This window comes from Equus caballus, chromosome 22 (genome assembly GCF_041296265.1).
Source record: "Equus caballus isolate H_3958 breed thoroughbred chromosome 22, TB-T2T, whole genome shotgun sequence".
In the NCBI taxonomy this organism is placed as follows: Eukaryota; Metazoa; Chordata; class Mammalia; order Perissodactyla; family Equidae; genus Equus; species Equus caballus.
The window spans coordinates 39,142,726-39,151,240 of record NC_091705.1 but is presented as its reverse complement, the minus strand read 5'-3'; positions in this window follow the sequence as shown (position 1 = coordinate 39,151,240).

Sequence of the window (8,515 nt, the reverse complement as noted above, 5' to 3'; positions counted from 1 at the left end):
TCCTGAGAGGCCACCAAGGGCTCACAATAAGGAGTCTACAGAGGAGAAATAAATGGTGTTTGTTAAGCCAGGTTAATTGAATGCAAACTTGTGCCTCCCTTGTCCCGTTCTCAGTTCCCTGGACTGATTTTGCTTGACCTGGTGGTGGTGGCAGCAGGATTATTTTTAGCTATCCACGTGGGCATCTTTGCACCAACGAATAACCTGGCACGTAGGCAGCAGCCCAAGAGGGCTGATGCTTACACTTTGCCGTTTCTTTTCCCTGTCCCTGTGCCAGGACCCATGCATCTGAGCTCCTGCCAGCCAGACGTGCGCTGTCTCCCCTCCAGGGATGGAGGTGCCCTGGTGGGGGCAGAGGTGTGCTGTGGGTATGTACAAACCTTTCATCGGCCTTGCAGCTGCTGCCAGACCCTGTGTGTGTGGCCAGGGAGCTTCAAATCCCATGAGTGCCTCCAGTTTGGGCCCTTGAAATGAACCTTCCACGAGCTTATACACTTAGTCAGAAAGACAAGAGGACAGAATTGAAATAATATTACTAGTGAACTTTTTTGGTGCTTATTTTTCTAAGCCCTTTACATGAATACGTCCTCACAGCAACCTATGACTTAGGTCTGTTATTATCCCCGTTTTACGGCTATGCAAATCGAAGCACGGAGAGATTAAATTACCTTTTTAAAAAATTATTTTATTAGGTCATATTGGTTTATAACATTGTGTAATTTCAGGTGTACATGATTATATATGAGTTTCTTTTTATTAATTTTTTAAATTTTTTCCTTTTTCTCCCCAAAGCCCCCCGGTACATAGTTGTATATTCTTCTTTGTGGGTCCTTCTAGTTGTGGCATGTGGGATGCCGCCTCAGCGTGGTTTGATGAGCAGTGCCATGTCCGCGCCCAGGATTGGAACCAACGAAACACTGGGCCTCCTGCAGCGTAGCGCGTGAACTTAACCACTCGGCCATGGGGCCAGCCCCTGAGTTTCTGTATAGACTGCATCACGTTCAACATCAATAGTCTAGTTTTTATCTGTCACCATACACACATGTGCCCCTTTACCCCTTTCACCCTCCCCGCACCCCTTCCCCTCTAGTAACCACTAATCTGTTCTCTTTGTCCATGTGTTTGTTTTTCTTCCACATAGACTGAAATCATATAGTGTTTATCTTTCTCTGTCTGGCTTATTTCACTTAACATAATACCCTCAAGGTCCATCCATGTTGTTGCAAATGGCACGATTTTGTCTTTTTTGTGGTTGAGTAGTATTCCATTTTGTGTGTGTGTGTGTGTGTGTGTGTGTGTATAGTGTATAATATATATATATTTCTATTTTCAGGACTTTATCCCATAGACCTGTACCATCCAATACTGTGGCTATTTAAATTTAAATAAATCATAGGGCTGGCCCCATGACCAAGTGGTTAAGTTCTCGCACTCCGCTTCGGTGGCACAGGGTTTCGCTGGTTTGGATCCTGGGCGTGGACCTAGCACTGCTCATCAGGCCATGCTGAGGTGGCATCCCACATGCCACAACTAGAAGGACCCACGACTAGAAAAATACAACCATATACTGGGGGGATTTGAGGAGAAAAAGCAGAAAAAAACCAAAAACATAAATAAATTAAAAAAACGCAACCAAAAATTTAATTCCTCGGTTTCACTGGACATATTTCTAGTGCTCAGTAGTCACGTGTGCTAGTGGCCATGTATTGGACACAACAGAAATAGAACATTTCCATCATCGAAGAAAGTTCTGTGGACGGTGCTGCTATGGACCTGCTCACGCATGTGGGAAAGACACGCACACACAGGTGCCTGGGACAGCCTTGGTCACAGTGGCAAAGTGTTGAATAAATACAATAGATGTCATTACTGCTATGTCAACTCCCCGAGGACAGGAATTTGTCCATCTTGTTTACTACTGTATCTTCAGCTTCTAAAACAGTGCCTAATTTTCAGAGAGGGCCGGCCCAGTGGCGCAGCGGTTAAATTTGCACGTTCTGCTTCTCGGCAGCCCAGGGTTCACCAGTTCGAATCCCGGGTGTGGACATGGCACTGCTTGACACGCCATGCTGTGGTAGGCATCCCACGAATAAAGTAGAGGAAGATGGGCACGATGTTAGCTCAGGGCCAGGCTTCCTCAGCAAAAAAGAGGAGGACTGGCAGTAGTTAGCTCAGGGCTAATCTTCCTCAAAAAAAAAAAAAAAACAAATAAATAAAAATAAAACAGTGCCTAGTGCAGGGTAGGTAACTCCATAAATACTTAAGTGAATATACAGCTGATATGAAATGATCTTCAAAATGTACTTTTAATGAAAATAACACCAAATGCTGAGTAACGCAGTTAGTATATGTATATGTTTCTGTGTGATGAATAGATGTCTCTGGAAGGTAGGCGGACCAACTGTCCCGTTTGCCTGGCGCTGTGGGGTTTCTCAGGGTGCGCGGCTTTCATGGCTAAAGCTGGCAAAGTCCTGGGCACAGCAGGATGAGTGGACCACCCTACTGGAAGGATTCCCGGGAGTCTGGTACCAGGGCCTATTATCAGAAAGGGTAACTGGGGGCCTGGGGCCTCGGTGGTGGGCTGTGGGCCTGGAGGAAGACCAACTTGTCATTCTCTTTCCCCTTGTATTGCCTAAACTTCTCTACCAAGTTCCTGCCTCACTTTTTAAGTAGAAATTAAACAGTGGTGCACCAGGCCCTGTGGGAGAATAGTTGAGATGAATTAGACATGACCTCAGCCCTCAAATCGTATAACCCTCAGAGCCCTATTGTGTAGCCTCAGGTCACATGTAAAATTTATTACTATACTTCTCTAAAGCAGGGAGAATTTATACCAGGATGTATTACTAAGTTTATCAATCTATGGGCCGATCATTTCATCCCAATTTCAGCCGGTTCTTCAAGATTGCCAAACTGGTAGGAGAGCAAGCCAGGAGGAATTCCCACCTGCGCCACTAGGGGGCAGAAGAGTCCCTCACAGACTCACCTGGCCGGCAAGGTGAACGCTGCCTCTCTTATTCTTTCCTGTTCCTCAAGCATTTACCGCCCCTGCTCATTGTGGCTTACTGTACTTAGCCTGGAAGAAAAAAATCAAAAAGGACATAGTCTTAGATCGCAAGGAGTTTTAACATGAGTGACACTGGCGTGTAAATATCCATTCAACCAATAACATGTGTGTGCCAGGCCTCCCAACAGGTGTTGGGGCTATGGCAGTGAATGATTTGGATATAAGCAGGAAAGACACAGGGGGATGACCACAAAAAAATGCTGCTTCCAGAAAGTTGCGGTTTATCAGTCACTCCACCAGCTCAATGTTTTCACACAGCATTTTACAGTTTATGTTATATCAGGGATCAGCCACATAAGGAGGTGAAAACAATGATGATGCAGTAAGATCTGACATGAACTAGAACCAAACAATGAATATTATCAAGAAGACTGATTGAAATAGGGATTTAAATCCACCGTCATCAGTGATAAGCGCCACTCCATGGGTATATTGTGACTTGAGACGTTGGCCAATGATAGAATGAAGCTGTCGTAGTTAGCAAGACTTTGAAAAGCTAAGCATCCATACAGAAGCAGAATTGCTGGGTCAGGGCATTTGGCAAGTGTGTATTTAAATTTACTAGAAACTGCCAAAGCAAGCCATTTTCCAAATATTTTCCACTGCCACTAACAATGTGAACCGCTCCACGTGCACACCGGCATGGGGTTGTCAGCCGTCTGGATTTTAGGCATGCTGGTGGGTGTGTAGTGGTAGCCTTGTGGTTTTAGCTTTCATAATGAGGAGTGATGTCGAGCGCTCTTTCATTTGCTGATTGACCATTTGTATGTTCTCCTTTGGAGAGTGTCTGTTCTTTTGTTCATTTTTATTGGGTTGTCTTTTCTGTCCTTCATTGTAGGAGTTCTTTATAAGTGATTCCTAAGTCAGTGCAATTTTGAGCTTTAAATACTTTAAAGCTACTTAAAGCTTAACACTTAAAACTGCACCAAGTTTTAAGATGTCTTGTAAATTCTGGATACAAATCTTTTATCAGACATATGTATTACAAGTATTTTTTCCCAGTCTGTGGCTTGCCTATTCATTTTCTTAGTTCTGTCTTTTTTTTAAAAAAAATTGTGGTCATAGTAGTTTCTAATATTGGGAAATTTCAGTTGTACATTACTATTTGTCAGTCACCATATAAATGTGCCCCTTCACCTCTTGTGCCCACCCCTCAGCCCCTTCCCCCCGGTAACCACTAATCTGTTCTCTTTGTCCGTAAGTTTATCTTCCACAAATGAGTGAAATCATGGAGTGTTTGTCTTATTTTGCTTAACATAATACCCTCAAGGTCCATCTATGTGGTTGAGAATGGGACAATTTTGTCTTTTTTTATGGCTGAGTAGTATTCCATTGTATACATACCGCATCTTCTTTATCCGTTCATCACTCAGTGGGCACTTGGGTTGCTTCCACGTCTTGGCTATTGTGAATAATGCTGCAGTGAACATAGGGCTGCATGAGTCTCTTTGGATTGTTGATTTCAAGTTCTTTGGATAAATACCCAATAGTGGGATAGCTGGGTCATATGGTATTTCTATTTTTAATTTTTTGAGAAATCTCCATACTATTTTTCATAGTGGCTGCTCAGTTTGCATTCCCACCAGCAGTGTATGAGGGTTCCCTTTTCTCCACAACCTTTCCAACATTTGTTATTTTTTGTCTTGGTGATTATAGCCATTCTAATGGGTGTAAGGTGTTATCTAAGTGTAGTTTTGATTTGCATTTCCCTGATAATTAGTGACATTGAACATCTTTTCATGTGCCTGTTGCCTTCTGTATATCTTCTTTGAAAAAATGTCTGTTCATATCCTTTTTTTTTTTTGATATGCCACATTGTAAAACTTTTTATTACGGAAAATTTTAAACATATATAAAAGTGAGTGGAATGACGAATTTACATGTACCTTTCACCCAGCTTTCATAGTTATCCACTCATGACTAGTCTTATTCGTTCTATGCCCTCATCAATTCTTCCCTTCACCCATCACTTGCATTATTTTGAAGCAAATTTAACCATGTCTTTTGATGAGCCAAAATTTTTAATTTTCATCAAGTCTAATCTATTGTTTTTCCCTTTTATTGTTAGGGCTTTCTGTCCTAAAAAACCTTTGTCTACCCAAGGTTGCAAAGATATTCTCCAGCATGTTCATTGAGAATTTTTATGGTTTTATGTTTAGACCCATGATCCATCTTGAATTAATTTTTGCACCTGGCGGGAGGTGTGGAGCCAGTGTTAGTTTTTCCCGATGGCTACACAGTTGTTCCAACACCATTTATCAAAAAGTCCATTCTGGGGGCCGGCCCCGTGGCCGAGTGGTTAAGTTCCTGTGCTGCACTGTCGCGGCCCAGGGTTCGGATCCTGGGCATGGACATGGCACCGCTCATTAGGCCACGCTGAGGTGGCGTCCCACATACCACAACTAGAAGGACCCACAACTAAAATATACAACTACGTACTGGGGGATTTGGGGAGAAAAAAGCAGGAAAAAAAAAAGAAGATTGGCAACCGTTGTTAGCTCAGGTGCCAATCTTAAAAAAAATAAAAAATTTAAAGATAAATAAATAAAAAGTCCATTCTGTGACCCCAATTTCACTCAAGAAAAAATTTAGGTAAAATTCACAAACTTTACCCAAGACATATGTAAATATATGTTCATAAAAAGATTTAGACGAGAATGTTCATAGTGGCTTGTACAAGAATCTTCAAAATGCTCTAAACTGGAAACACTGCAAAAGTATATCAGCATGTGAATGAATAAACAGGGTGTGGGGTCGTCATACAATGGAATACTACTAAGCAACGAAAAGGAACAAACTGCAACACATGAGACTTATGATGTGGCTGAGTCCCAAAGTCATTATGCTGAGTGAAAGTAGCTGGACCGCAAAATTCACAGCATGTAGGATTGTATTTATATGAAATCCCAGACAAAACTAATCATGGTGAAAGAAATAAGAACGGCGATTGCCTCTGGGTGTGGACTGGACTGGAAAGGGCATGAGGGAACTTTCTGGGGGTTTGGAAATGTTCCGTATTTTAATAGGGATGGTGTATGCATTTGTCCAAACTCACTGAATTGTGACTCATAAGATCGGTGCGTTTCACTGTATGCAAATTATAACTTAAAATAAAAATTAAAAGACAAAAAATAATGCATGTAAAGAATTACTATGAAGGCTAGCAAATATTAAGCACTTAATAAAATTTATCCACTATTATTAAATTTTTTTAATTATTTACTTTAAGGGAAAAAAGGTGTCTTTTTCAGATGATGTTTGTAATCACCTATTTGCCTCTGCAGCATAATTACATTAAAAATAACATAGCAGAGGCCGGCCCTGTGGCTGAGTGGTTCAGTTCGCACACTCTGCTTCGGCAGCCCAGGGTGTCGCTGGTTCGGATCCTGGGTGCGGACATGGCACCGCTCATCGAGCCATGCTGAGGTGGCGTCCCACATGCCACAACTAGAAGGACCCACAACTAGAATATACAACTACGTATGGGGGGCTTTGGGGAGAAGAAAAAAAAAAAGAAAAGAACAAAAAGGAAGATTGGCAATAGATGTTAGCTCAGGGACAATCTTTAAAAACAAATTTTAAAAATAACATAGCAAACATCAAACGGTAACAACAACAAAGCCCCCAACATCCACAGCAAAAACACAAACCTCTCCAACTGGTGGATGGGATTAAAAAAAAGAAAAAGCACCCCCTGATTTGGAAAGCCCAGGCAGAGGTTCCTGCTTCCATGTGGATCTGTGTATGTTTTTAAGGAAACTTTCCAGCTACAAGTGCCATTAAAAAGCAAGTAGCAAAATAAATATTATTGGGACAACTGGCAAATTTGAATATGGGCTGTATATTAGAAAATAGTATTGTTTCAATGTTAAATTGCCTATTTTAATAATTGCGTGGTGGTTATTTGAGTAAATATGTTTGTTTTCATGCAATGCACGTAAGCACTCAGGGTAACCTAACTCCGTCCACAACTTATTCTCAACAGTAGCAGGCGTGTAAAGAGAGACAGAGAGGCAAACACGGCTAAATATTAACATCCAGGAGTCTGCATGAAGAGTGTACCGAAGTTCATTGTATTATTCTTGGATCTTTTCTCCAGGTTAAAATTTTTTTCAAAAGCCAAGAGGTTAAAATCAGAATAAACTGAAGAACAAATTCCCAATTGGCCATATCACAAAACATGTGAACCAAGATTTAAAAAAGAATAATGAAATATTTTTAATCACATTCCTCTCATAAAACTCATAAAAAAATATAGTTTTCTTGAGGCAGATTAGCCCTGAGCTAATATCTGCTGCCAATCCTCCTTTTTTTGCTGAGGAAGACTGACCCTGAGCTAACATCCGTGCCCATCTTCCTCTACTTTATATGTGGGACACCTACCACAGCATGGCTTGCCAAGCGGTGCCATGTCCACACCTGGGATTTGAACCAGCGAACCCTGGGCTGTCAAAGCAGAACATGTGCACTTAACCGCTGCACCACCAGGCCAGCCCCAAAATATTTTACTAATAATATTTTTTTGTTAGCACAATAAAGTTTTTGTATCATTAAGAAATCAGATAAAATATTATATTTAGGCTATTCTTTCTTTTTTTTTTTTTTGGTGAGGAAGATTGGTCCTGAGCTAGCCTCTCTGCCAACCTTCCTCTATTTTGTATGTGGGACGCCACCACAGCATGGCTTGATGAGTGGTGTGTAGGTCCATGCTTGGGATCTGGGCCAGCCAAGTGCAGTGTGTGAACTTAACCACTATGCCACTGGCCCAGCCCCTATTTAGGCTATTCTTTTTGTAAGTTTTTATTTTGAAATAATTTTAGACCTACAGAAAAGTTGCAAAAATGGTTTAAAGAACTCCCAGAAGTCCCTTCAACCAGATTCCCCAATTTTATCACATTTGCTGTATTATTCTGTCTCTCTCTCTATGTATATACACACACACATACACACGTATGGCTGGCTTTCATATATATACACATACATCCATATGTATGCTCTTTTTCCTGAGACATTTGAGAGTAAGTTGTAGACATGATGCCCTTTATTTCTAAATACTTCAGTGTGTATTTCCTAAGAATAAAGACATTCTTTTATAAAACCACAGTAAAATTATCAAAAAGAAGTTAACATTGACATAACAGTATTAACTAATCTATAGACCTTATTCATGTTTTACCAATTGTCTCAATAATCTTTATGTAAATAGAAATAAATGTCTCTATTTTTTTAACTTTTTCCCCCTAGTTCGAGGGTCCATCCAGGATAGCATATTGCATTTGGTTGTCAAGTCTCTTTAAACTCTGTTAACCTGGAACAGTTCATCAATCTCCTTTTATCTTTCAAGGGTTTAATATTATTATTATTATTTTTTGATGAGGAAGATTTGCTAACATCTGTTGCCAATCTTCCCCCCTTTTTGCTTGAGGAAGATTAGCCCTGAGTTAACAT